Genomic DNA, 11,146 nt, shown 5'->3' with positions numbered 1-11,146 from the left:
CCCCTTATGAGCAGCACTTTGGCGACAGTGGGAAGGAAAAACTCCCTTTTAACAGGAAGAAACCTCCGGCAGAACCAGGCTCAGGGAGGGGCGGGGCCATCTGCTGTGATTGGTTGGGGTGAGAGAAGGAAGACAGGATAAAGACACATAGTGAGTGAGAAAGGTGACTGAAAGGAAAAACTCAATGCATCATGGGAATCCCCGGCAGCCTACGTCTATTGCAGCATAACTAAGGGAGGATTCAGGGTCACCTGGTCCAGCCCTAACTATATGCTTTAGCAAAAAGGAAAGTTTGAAGCCTAATCTTGAAAGTAGAGATAGTGTCTGTCTCCTGAAAACTGAAGGTCTGTGTATATATGTATATATTTATGCTTATATTCATATTCTCTTATTCCCCTTTATTTGATATCCTAATTCTGTGCTGTGTAAAAATTTGTCGGTGTTCTGCTGCTACAAACTGGATTTCCTGGAGGATAAACATGAGGGATTCATAAAGTTCTATCTCTCTGTTAAAATCCCCCAAAATAAATGAAATGTGAATTTCAGGCAGACGTGTTTTTAAAAGAGTCTCTTTAATGGAAAAATGTGTTTTTAAAACCAGCCAATAGGAGCGTCTGTGGATATCAGCTGAGGCTGCACTCAGGAACACCATCACATATAAATACACAGAATTAAATCACTAGATAAAAGACGTCATTAAATAAGGATCAAATCAACATGTCAGAGGTCAAAGGTCAGTCAGAAGAGGTGTGGTTAATCACTGGCAGTGCAGCGACCTAATGCAGTTTGGCTACCGCCACGGGAAAAGCCCCGCCCCCTCTGAGCCTCTGCTGTGTCCTCAGCACATCCAGGAGCAGCAGGTCAGAGGGGGCGGGGCCATGTCAGGACTTATTTTAAGTAAAATTTAAAGTGGAGCGACGGCAGGAGTCACACAGCAGTAACCAGCTCTGTCTGCCAGGGTCAAAGGTCAAACAAGTCCTGCAGCTGACGCACACACAGACTTACACTGATCCACAGAGAGTGATGAATCCACACATCACTCGGCTGGAGGAAGCTGGGTTTCCACACCGTCCAATCAGAAACCAGTGTTGACGCTGAGACCCGTCTCTGTAACAGGAAGTCCATGAACAGGCAGACCCTCTGCAGCAGGCTGACCTGTGACCTCTGAGACAGAGGGAGGAGTTTGTGTCAGCAGGGGGCGCTGCAGCATCACCTGAGAGCTTTAAGAACAACAGTAATAAACAGGAAGTGAAAGTCACACTTCTGTTGGTGTGCGTTATCAGCAGACCTCCACCCTCTGCAGGAAGCTGAGATAAGAAGCAGCCAATCGCAGAGCAGAGAGCATGTGACTTCCTGTTCCTGCTGTTACTGTGACAACAGCTCCTGGGACAGAGAGCAGCTTTCTAAAGAGGAAAGATGCTGCTGTCACCCCCGGGTGTCATGTGACTCACCTGATGTACCGATTTAAGACTGTAAGAACAATAATAACAACATGTTTTAGTCAGGTGATCCATGCAGAGCAGATCCATGTGACCAAACACAGCTGGATCACATGTTTCCTCTCCTGGAAACAGAAACCCTTCGTGTATAAAGGCTCATGTACCCACTGAGCCCTGCTCTCAGATCTGTGAGGCTTTAACAAACAACAGTTTAAAGTCATGTTTAGCATCTTCTGTCAGTGTGGAAGGTCACACACTTTCCTGAGTGTTGAACCCTGAACTACTGGCTGTTCATGTCAGCCTGGATATAAATACAGACCTGCCTGCTGTCATAGACCCCAGCACTCACATATTGCTTATAAGTGACTCATATGTATATATATATGCATGTATATATTGTGTATATTGTGCTATTTCTTACTTAGTGTGTTGTGTCTTTGTTCCTGTTTGTGCTGCAGCACTGTAACCTAAATAATTTCCCCTGGGGATCAAAAAAGTATTCTGATTGTGATTAAATGAAACCAGTCAGAGCAGAGGACGGTGATGTAAGGAATGGGATTTTAATCAGCCAGTCTCCTTTAACTCTCAGCATCACAAAGTAATGTGGTAACATCTGGACTGATGTGTTTACTGTCAGCTAGTTTAAATGCTGTAGGCTGCAGCCGTTGCTCTAACACTATAACTGTAACAGGGCTCAGTGCTGCTTCTAACAGTCTGAGCTGCTTCAGGCTTTATTTGTGAGGAGCACAGCAGCTTACAAACACGTGGCTGGGCCTGGACCCAAAGGAGTGTTTGTTAAAGCCTGCAGTGAATCCAGCAGCAGAATGATGGAAATGCAACACAGCAATGATGAAGAGGAGCAGCATTAAAGCCAAAGTCCAGTTCATACAGTTAGGTCCATAAATCAAATAAGGGAAAATAAAATGTTGGTTGGATGCACCTGTCTGCACCCTTAATGGTCGCTATGGTAACGCGTAAACATTTCTTTCAAAATAAGACACACGACTACAACACAGGAAAAGACCCAGGGAAACGAAGGTAACGATAAAAACCCTGAAAACCATTGTTGGATTTATATTTTATCATTGTCATTGTTATTGGGGAATATCTAACCATATATGCTTAGAGGTGTATAACCAATTGTGTAATGATAGTAGTCTTTAAAGACTTTGTGTGACTCCAGAGTGTTCTGGCATTCACACCCACGTCCTGGGATCATGGGAGAGGTGCTACCTTCTTATTGTTTTGTGGTAGGATGTCTGTTTTAGTCTAAGTGCCTTTTGTTTAGATGAACTGCTGGACTTCCAGACCAGCAGGTTTAGGGAAGTCGTTTATGGGGTCACACTCTGACTCCACACACACACACACACACACACACACACACACACACACACACACACACACACACCTACATAACATACAGACTGGTACCTTTGTTCACGTGTATGTTAATGAACCTATGTATATTCATGTAACCTCAATAAAAGAACAGTGTTACGAGGGAACGGACGAGAGCAACTGTGGTCAAGCGAAGGAACGGCATTGGTCCAGTTCTCTCCCGTGCACGAGAAACATAAAGAACTACTCGTGTGTTGCTTTGCTGTGTAGCTGGATTGTATTGAACGATCCAGCGAATAGGTTTATGCTACAAACCTATCAACCATCAATTTCACACCGAGCCTCGACTCTCACGGCCCGGTACCAAACAACTCACGGACCGGTCCGTGACCCGGGGGTTGGGAGCCGCTGAGTTAACGCATGAGTAGTTCAGGGCTGCACGTCATTTTCATTGTTAATATCTTTGTGCTGCGTAAACATAATGTGTCCTTCCACATCTTTGCCGATGATATTCAGATCTACCTCCCTCTGAGGTTGGACTGCAATGCTTCTTTGCAGCCGTTACTCTCCTGTTTGTCTGACATTAAGACTTGGATGACTCTTAATTTCTTACACCTAAATGAAAGTAAAACTGAAGTCATTGTGTTTGGGCTTCCTAAAGATCCCAACTTCTCTTTTGACTTTATGGGACCCCTAACCTCCGATTGTACTTCTTCCATTAAGAGCCTCTGTGTTATTTTTGACAATGCTTTTAAACTTGATAAACAAATCAGCTCTGTAGTCAAGGGATCTTTTTATCATTTACGGATTTTAGCCAAAGTCAAGTCCTACCTTTGCAGGAACGATCTAGAAAGAGTGGTCCATGCCTTTATTACTTCACGGCTGGACTACTGTAATTCCCTCTATGCTGGCCTAGATCGTTCCTGTCTGCATCGCCTTCAACTGGTGCAGAACGCTGCTGCCCGCTTGTTGACCGGTTCTAAAAAAAGAGACCACATCACTCCGGTTCTCTGCTCTCTCCACTGGCTCCCAGTTGCTTTTAGGATTGATTTTAAAATTTTACTGCTGGCTTTTAAGGTTTTAAATGGCACTGCACCTTCTTACCTGTCAGAACTCCTTAGTATTTATCGCCCCAGGAGATCTTTGAGGTCAGCTGACCTGATGCTTTTAGATGTTCCCAGGTATAGATTAAAGACTAAGGGAGAGAGGGCGTTTTGCTGTGGCTGCACCCAGACTGTGGAACAGTTTACCTCCTCACGTCAGATTCTCACCTCTTTTCATTGGCTTTTAGAAAGGTTTAATTTATTTGTTTATTTATTATTTTTATTAGCGAGGTGTTTTATGGAATTGTGTTTTATTGTATTTTATTTGTATTTATTGTACAGCACTTTGGTCAGCCTTGGTTGTTTTTAAATGTGCTCTATAAATAAACTTGACTTGACTTGACTTGACTTTGTGAAAAGCACATTGATGTGAAAATCTTCATGAGAGTCAGAGGCCCTACAACACGATTAAAGATTCATTCAAAAGAAAATCACAAGTTATTATCATCTTCAGAACATTTCATTAAACATTAGAGACAGACTGCTGAGTACATCTCATCACTATCCAAACAACCTACAGTCCACAAACACATCATGAACCAGTGCTCTGGGCTGTGGTCTGTCCCTAGTTACATGGATCCAGCTGGTTCCCTGGAGGTGACTGCTGCTGTGGTTTGGAGCGGATGAATAAACCTGAACTGAATCAGGTGTCCAGTTACTTTTGGTCCCTTTAAACCAGGCTGTCACATGTTCAGGATGTGAAACTCCTCTTCCAGAGTTAAGGTGGAAACCCTGAACTATGTCAGGGTTCCTGGGTCGCTGAGCGAGTGTTTCCTGTTTGATTGTGCCAGCCGTCTGTGCGTCATGTTCACTTCATCCTGTCATCACCATAAACCCCGCCCACATCCTCAGCCTGTGAGCGGGTCCTGTCTTCTCCACGTCCACACCACCTTCATGAATGCGTGGGCACCCCCCTCCCACCCCCTCCAGACCTGATCCCTCCGTCCGTGCACATACCACTCACACCCGTCTCCTCATAATGGGGCGAGTTTTATAAAGTGATATTTCAGTGTGAATTTATACAATGACTTTATCTTTGATCCTGACACTGTGGGGCCCCCTTATACACAGACTTGTTTTAGACACTAGTCTGTAAAGGTGTATGTTAGACAAATTGTGTTGCCTTTGATGTACATTGTCACATTGTCTCAGTAACGGGACATTGACAGATATTTTAGACAACCCCCCCCCCCCCTTCACTAAGGTGTCGGTTATATTCTCCTCACATATGTAATAATAACTTCTAAGCTCTCTTGACAGGATAATAACACAAACAGACACACATTGTCATGGGTAGTGAGGCAGACTCAGCACAGACCACAAACTCCTTCAAAAAGAGTGAATTTATTTACAGTGCTGGAACGGTGGAACTCTCAAAGCATGTTTTTGTTCAGAACAGCCGCCCGGGACCCAGAAGCGTTCCTCCACGCCATAGCCTTCCCAGTCCACCAAGTACTGACAGCCACGCCCCCGGCGCCGTGAGTCCATGATGCGAGTGATGGAGTAAGCTGGCAATCCATCCACGAGCCGGGCGCGAGGAGGGGGCCTGGAAGGAGGGCACAGAGAACTGGACAGGTTTGATTTTTGAAACATGGAAGAGATCATGGATTTTCATATTGTGAGGGAGCTTCAGCTTCACAGAGACTGGGTTGACTAGGGCAGAGATCTCAAAAGAACTGATGAAATTGGGTGTAAGTTTTTTGGATTCGGTCCTGACGGGAACAAAGCGGGTAGAAAGCCATACCTTCTGACCGACAGTGTATTCGGGTGCTGTCCGGTCCAGTGCCGGCCTGCGATGCGTTTGTGGTTCTACTTCGTGCATAGTAGGGCCGCTTGAGTGGCCCGCCAAACCCGTCGACACCTGTGTAGATGAGCCTGGACGGAGGGTACAGAGTGCTCACCTTCCACAGCAGGAAATAGGGGAGGCTGATATCCCAAAGAAGCTTCGAATGGAGACCGGCCGGTGGCAGAGGCAGTCAGGCTGTTACGGGCGTACTCGATCCATGGCAACTCCTCACTCCAGATGGTTTGGTTGGTGGAGGCCCGGCTACCGGGCCTGTAGGTGATTGAGAAGTGGAAACGGGTGAAAAACAGAGCCCACCTGGCCTGTCGAGCGTTGAGATGCTTCGCCGTTTGGAGGTAGGCCAGGTTTTTGTGATCTGTCCAGACCACGAAGGGTTGAGTGGTGCCCTCCAGCCAATGCTGCCATTCCTCTAAGGCGAGCTTGATCGCCAGCAGCTCCCGTTCGCCCACATCATAGTTACGTTCTGCAGGGGTGAGACGACGGGAAAAAAAGGCACAGGGGTGCAGCTTACCCTCCTTCTGCTGGGAGAGGACAGCCCCCACCACCGAGTCGGATGCGTCGACCTCTACCACAAATTGAAGAGTGGTGTCAGGCTGGACCAGGATGTGTGCTGAGGCAAACCGTCTTTTGAGCTCCTGAAAGGCTGATTGGGTGGCGTCACTCCACTGAAAAGCAAACTTGGGAGAGGTTAACTGGGTTAATGGTAAGGCAATTCTGCTGAAGTCCCGGAAGAATCTCCTGTAGAAATTGGCGAAGCCCAGAAAGCGTTGCAACTGGCGACGGTTGTTTGGCTCTGGCCAGTTCACACCAGCCTTAACTTTCACAGGGTCGGGTCAGAGAGCTCCCTGTTTGATTATGTACCCTAGGAAGGCAACAGTGGGCACATCAAACTCACATTTCTCGCTCTTGACGAACAGCCGGGTCTTCAGAAGGCATTGCAGCACCAGCCGGACCTGGGTCTCGTGTTCAGCTTGGGAAGAGGAGAAGATCAGAATGTCGTCTAGGTAGACAAACACAAATCTGTTAATAAAATCTCTTAGAACATCATTGACCAGAGCCTGGAACACGAAATGTCCAAGGTGGGTATTGATCGCTGTTTTCCATTCATCGCCGTCCCGAATCTGAACCAGATGATAAGCGTTTCTTAAGTCCAGCTTACTGAATATGGTGGCGCCCTGGAGAAGTTCGAAAGCAGAAGTGAGCATAGGTAGTGGGTATTTATTCTTGACCATAATGTTATTTAAACCCCGATAGTCGGTACAGGGCCGGAGGGTTTTAGCCTTCTTTTCCACGAAGAAGAATCCCGCCGCGACAGGTGAGGACGAAGCGCGGGTGAGGCCAGCAGCGAGGGATTCAGTTATGTATTTCTCCATAGCCTCCCGTTCCGGCAGCGAGAGGCTATAGAGGCGACTGGTGGGTAACGGAGCTCCTGGCAGCAGGTCTATGGCACAGTCGTAGGGTCGATGGGGTGGCAGCAACTGGGCTCGATCCTTCCGAAACACCTCTGCGAGGTCATAGTACACAGATGGCACATTGGCTAAGTCGGAAGCCCGCGGTGGCTCTGGGCCGGTAACTGATGTGCTCGGAGGTGAGGCAGCCTTAAGGCAGGTCATGTGACACTCCTCTCCCCAGCCCGTGATGCCTCCTTTCTGCCAATTAATCATGGGATTGTGTTGCTGAAGCCAAGGATGCCCGAGAACTAACGGCGTTTGGGTGGAATGAAAAACAAAAAAACTAATCTCCTCTGAATGATTGCCAGACAGTGTGAGGGTGAGTGGTTCAGTGATGTGTGTGATGTCGGGGAGGCGCTGCCCAGACAAGGCCGTGACGCGTAAGGCGTGAGGCAGTGGCTCCGCAGTTACACAGAGTTGCCTCGCTAGCTCGGAGTCGATGAAGCTTTGTTCAGCTCCCGAATCAATGAGCAAAGAAAGTGAATGACACTCGGAGTGGACCAGAAGTTTAGCCGTCAGGGCTAGGCATGGAGGAGATTTGTTCTGATTTAAACCACCCACCAATACTCCTACCATCACTGGCGGGCGCAACCTTTTGCTTGTGACGGGCAGGAGGCAATCATGTGTCCCTTGTTACCGCAATACAGGCACTCACCAGTCGTGATGCGTCCACGTCGCTGTTCGTGGAAAATCAATGAGCATTGGGCCAGAAAACCAGAGCATTTTTCCGACTCACCCGTAAAGGGTTCAGGCGAAGGTCATGGGACCGTCAGAAGATGAAGTGGCTGCCGATGGGGGGCTTGCCGTGGCCACCGCGAGTGTTTCCTGCGGGGTGGGGTGATTCTCAGGCGGCACGCTCCCTACTGTGGTCAAACGGGAAACAGCTTGGGTTAGTGCGGCAATCTCACCTTGCAACTGGTGTAACATTTGTTCGTGGCGGGTCAGCGCTGCTTCCTGGGCAGCCAGTGCCTGTCCGACGGTAATCTGGTCTGCTGAGTCCATGTTGTGGCTGGATCGTTCTGTCATGGGTAGTGAGGCAGACTCAGGCGCAGACCACAAACTCCTTCAAACAAGAGTGAATTTATTTACAGTGCTCTCCACAGTGAAACATATGTACAACGGTGTTTGGGAAAAGGGCCGGAGTCCAGGAAGAGAAGGTTTTCACACGGATTTCACAAACAGCTCCTCTTCTCTCCACCACCACTCTGGCTCACGCTCAGTCACAGTGCACAGGGAACGGATCCACGGGGAATGCTGATGGCTCAATGATCCAGCGACGAGTTGAGCAGGTCCACAATCTTAAGTAGTGCTCTAATTCGTGATCGGCGGCAGGGGTGCTGATCATCCCCAGGTGCGTGGGCCAGGGGCGGGAGAAAACACTGAGCTCCGCCCCAGCAGGAGAAAGAGAGAGCAGGAGAGAGCGAGAGAGAAAGAGAGAGCAGAGGCGAGAGAGGGAGAATGAACAAAACAAAGTGTCTGACTGTCGTCAGCTGGCGAGGTGCGGGGACCATGACACACATGGAGCTGACTGTGAGTCCACAGGAGGCCTCAGTCCCCTCACTGTCTCTGCTGTGGTGAACATCTGGAGTCCTTTAACTGCTCGTCTCACAGGAGACTCAGCGAGGACGCCTCTGGTCTGCTCACTTTATCTCCACCATCTCCACCCACATCACTGACACTCAGCCCCACCCTGTCTCTATCTGTGACCTTTCACCCACTTTAACTAAGGTGGTGATCTACTGTGATAAGTTTCATCAGAAGCTTCATGGTAGAATCAAACTCTGTTGGTTCGTTTGCACGATAATGTTAATCACAGGCACACACACACAACAATTCTCACACTGGGGTTTTTGCAAATGATATCAGTGACCACAACCAAGACCACAAATAGCTTTTAAAGGAGATTTGAAGCTTTTCTGGCAGCAAGCTTCATGATTTATGGGACTATAACTGGAACAGAATCTACCTGATCACCAATGGTGACACTCCAGATAAAACCCTGATAACCCATAACCTACATGGTAATTTCAAGTGTGGGGGATGCATTAATTGTCAATACACCAAAAATGTCAAATCATTCAAAGACCCTATAGGTGACAAAACCATTGCCATAAATGGCTTTATCACATGCAGAACTAAAAATGTAATCTACATGATACAGTGCCCATGCAATAAAATATATATAGGAGAAACATCCCGCCCTCTTAAAGATCGAATTAATGAACACAGAAGTTCGATCAAGAGGAATGATTTAACCAGCCCTGTTGCAAGACACTTCAATGATAAACATCCAAATTCACCATTATTTTTCCGGCATTGAAGCTATTAAACTAAACCAAAGAGGTGGCAACATAAATTTTATCCGGAAAAAAAGAGAAGCATCTTGGATATTCCGTTTTAAGAGTCTGCACCCCAGAGGTATGAATGAGGATTTTTCGATCAATGAGGTTTTATGAACTACACCTTTTTTAAAAAAAATTAATTTTTTTATCCTAATTTTATCAGTTAAATTACTCTCACATGAGTAATGTTTATTCAAGTAATCTTGTTATTTCAGCCAAAGAAGGAGTAGCGTTCTAGACATCTCATCTTAAGTCTACATTTTAAGTCTAATTTTTAGAGACTTTACAATTTAGAGACATAAATAAGGTTCTTTTAACAAATGTGTTCCCATGTGATGATGCAATCTTGTTTTCTAATTCTAACGTGCTTTTACCATTAAAGACTGCCCCCCGTTTTTGTTTTGTTTTGTTTGTTTAAAATCTGTGTGTATATTTATAGCATCCTTCTTATGCATTTCATGCATGTGTTATTTTCAGATATATGGGGCTTATGTCACCCCCTCCTCATCATTAATGATCTAGCCCAGTATTTACTTGGGCGAGACTTAACCAATTAACCAATACCTACCTATTATATGTAAGCTGACCTATCTATGAAGTTTTGACTGGTAAATTTGAATTTTTTTCTGTTTCCTGTCTTGTATTTAAGCAATTCTTTACAATGTTTTACTATGACCGTGATGAAGGCCACAAGCCGAAACGCGTTGGTCAATTATTAAAGTTGTTCTTCTTCCCTCAAGTGTTGCTGGAGTTCCTGCTTTTTTTATATACAAGTTATATGCCAGACAAAGGAGCAGGTGATCAGTCCAATATAAGGTGCAATGTGATGGGTGGTGGTGCACAGTGAGTGTCCAGGGTGCGAGGGGTCCTTGAGGACGACATTGCCAGTATATAAATGTCTCTGAGGGAGGTTAGTGTCGGGCCCAGGGCCGCTCTGCTGCCCTCACCACCCGCTGCAGTTTCCTCTTGTCCTCCACAGCAGCTGAACCACAGTGTGCAGCAGAAGGCTCTCCATGGTAGAAGTTCATTAGCAGTTTGTGATTAGCATTCTTGGACATACGTAGATCTTGTGGAGAGACAGAAATTATTTTACTGCAATAATATAACCTGCATTATTAACATTGCCTTAATAATATTACTTACAGGATTGATATTGTATCAAAGATGTTGGCCATCATAGTAACCTTTTTCATTACAGGTGTAGCTATGATCATTTTATACACATTGCATATTTGTGCTCATTCAGAGTTGATGTTCAGTCTATTAAAGGTCTCAAGCTTTGTGAAGCGCTATGTCTTCACAATCCATTGTGTGGGTGACTTGGAACATAGAAGGCCGCGTACACGCTTACAAACACATATAATCTAGAAACGTGCCAGGCCAAAGGTCTGGAATTCATTTAGCTTCTAACTGCATGTTAGTCTACTTGGTAACAGATGACAGGAGAGCAGTTAAGAAAGGGATCAGTCTTCAGGGACCATGTAGGCTTGAAATGTATTACCATGTATGGCAGGTGTTATCAAAAACTGAACTTTTGTATCTCTTTTTACACATTTAAGATGTACCATTGACTGTAATCGATGTATTTTAATCTGTAATTGACGCACAAGGGGGCGTAAAACCCTGATGCTATAAAATCATCATCTTGTGTATTCTTAGGGGGAGGCAT

The sequence above is a fragment of the Aulonocara stuartgranti genome, assembly GCF_965226115.1.
Source record: "Aulonocara stuartgranti genome assembly, chromosome: 3".
In the NCBI taxonomy this organism is placed as follows: domain Eukaryota; kingdom Metazoa; phylum Chordata; class Actinopteri; order Cichliformes; family Cichlidae; genus Aulonocara; species Aulonocara stuartgranti.
This window is presented reverse-complemented; position numbering follows the sequence as displayed.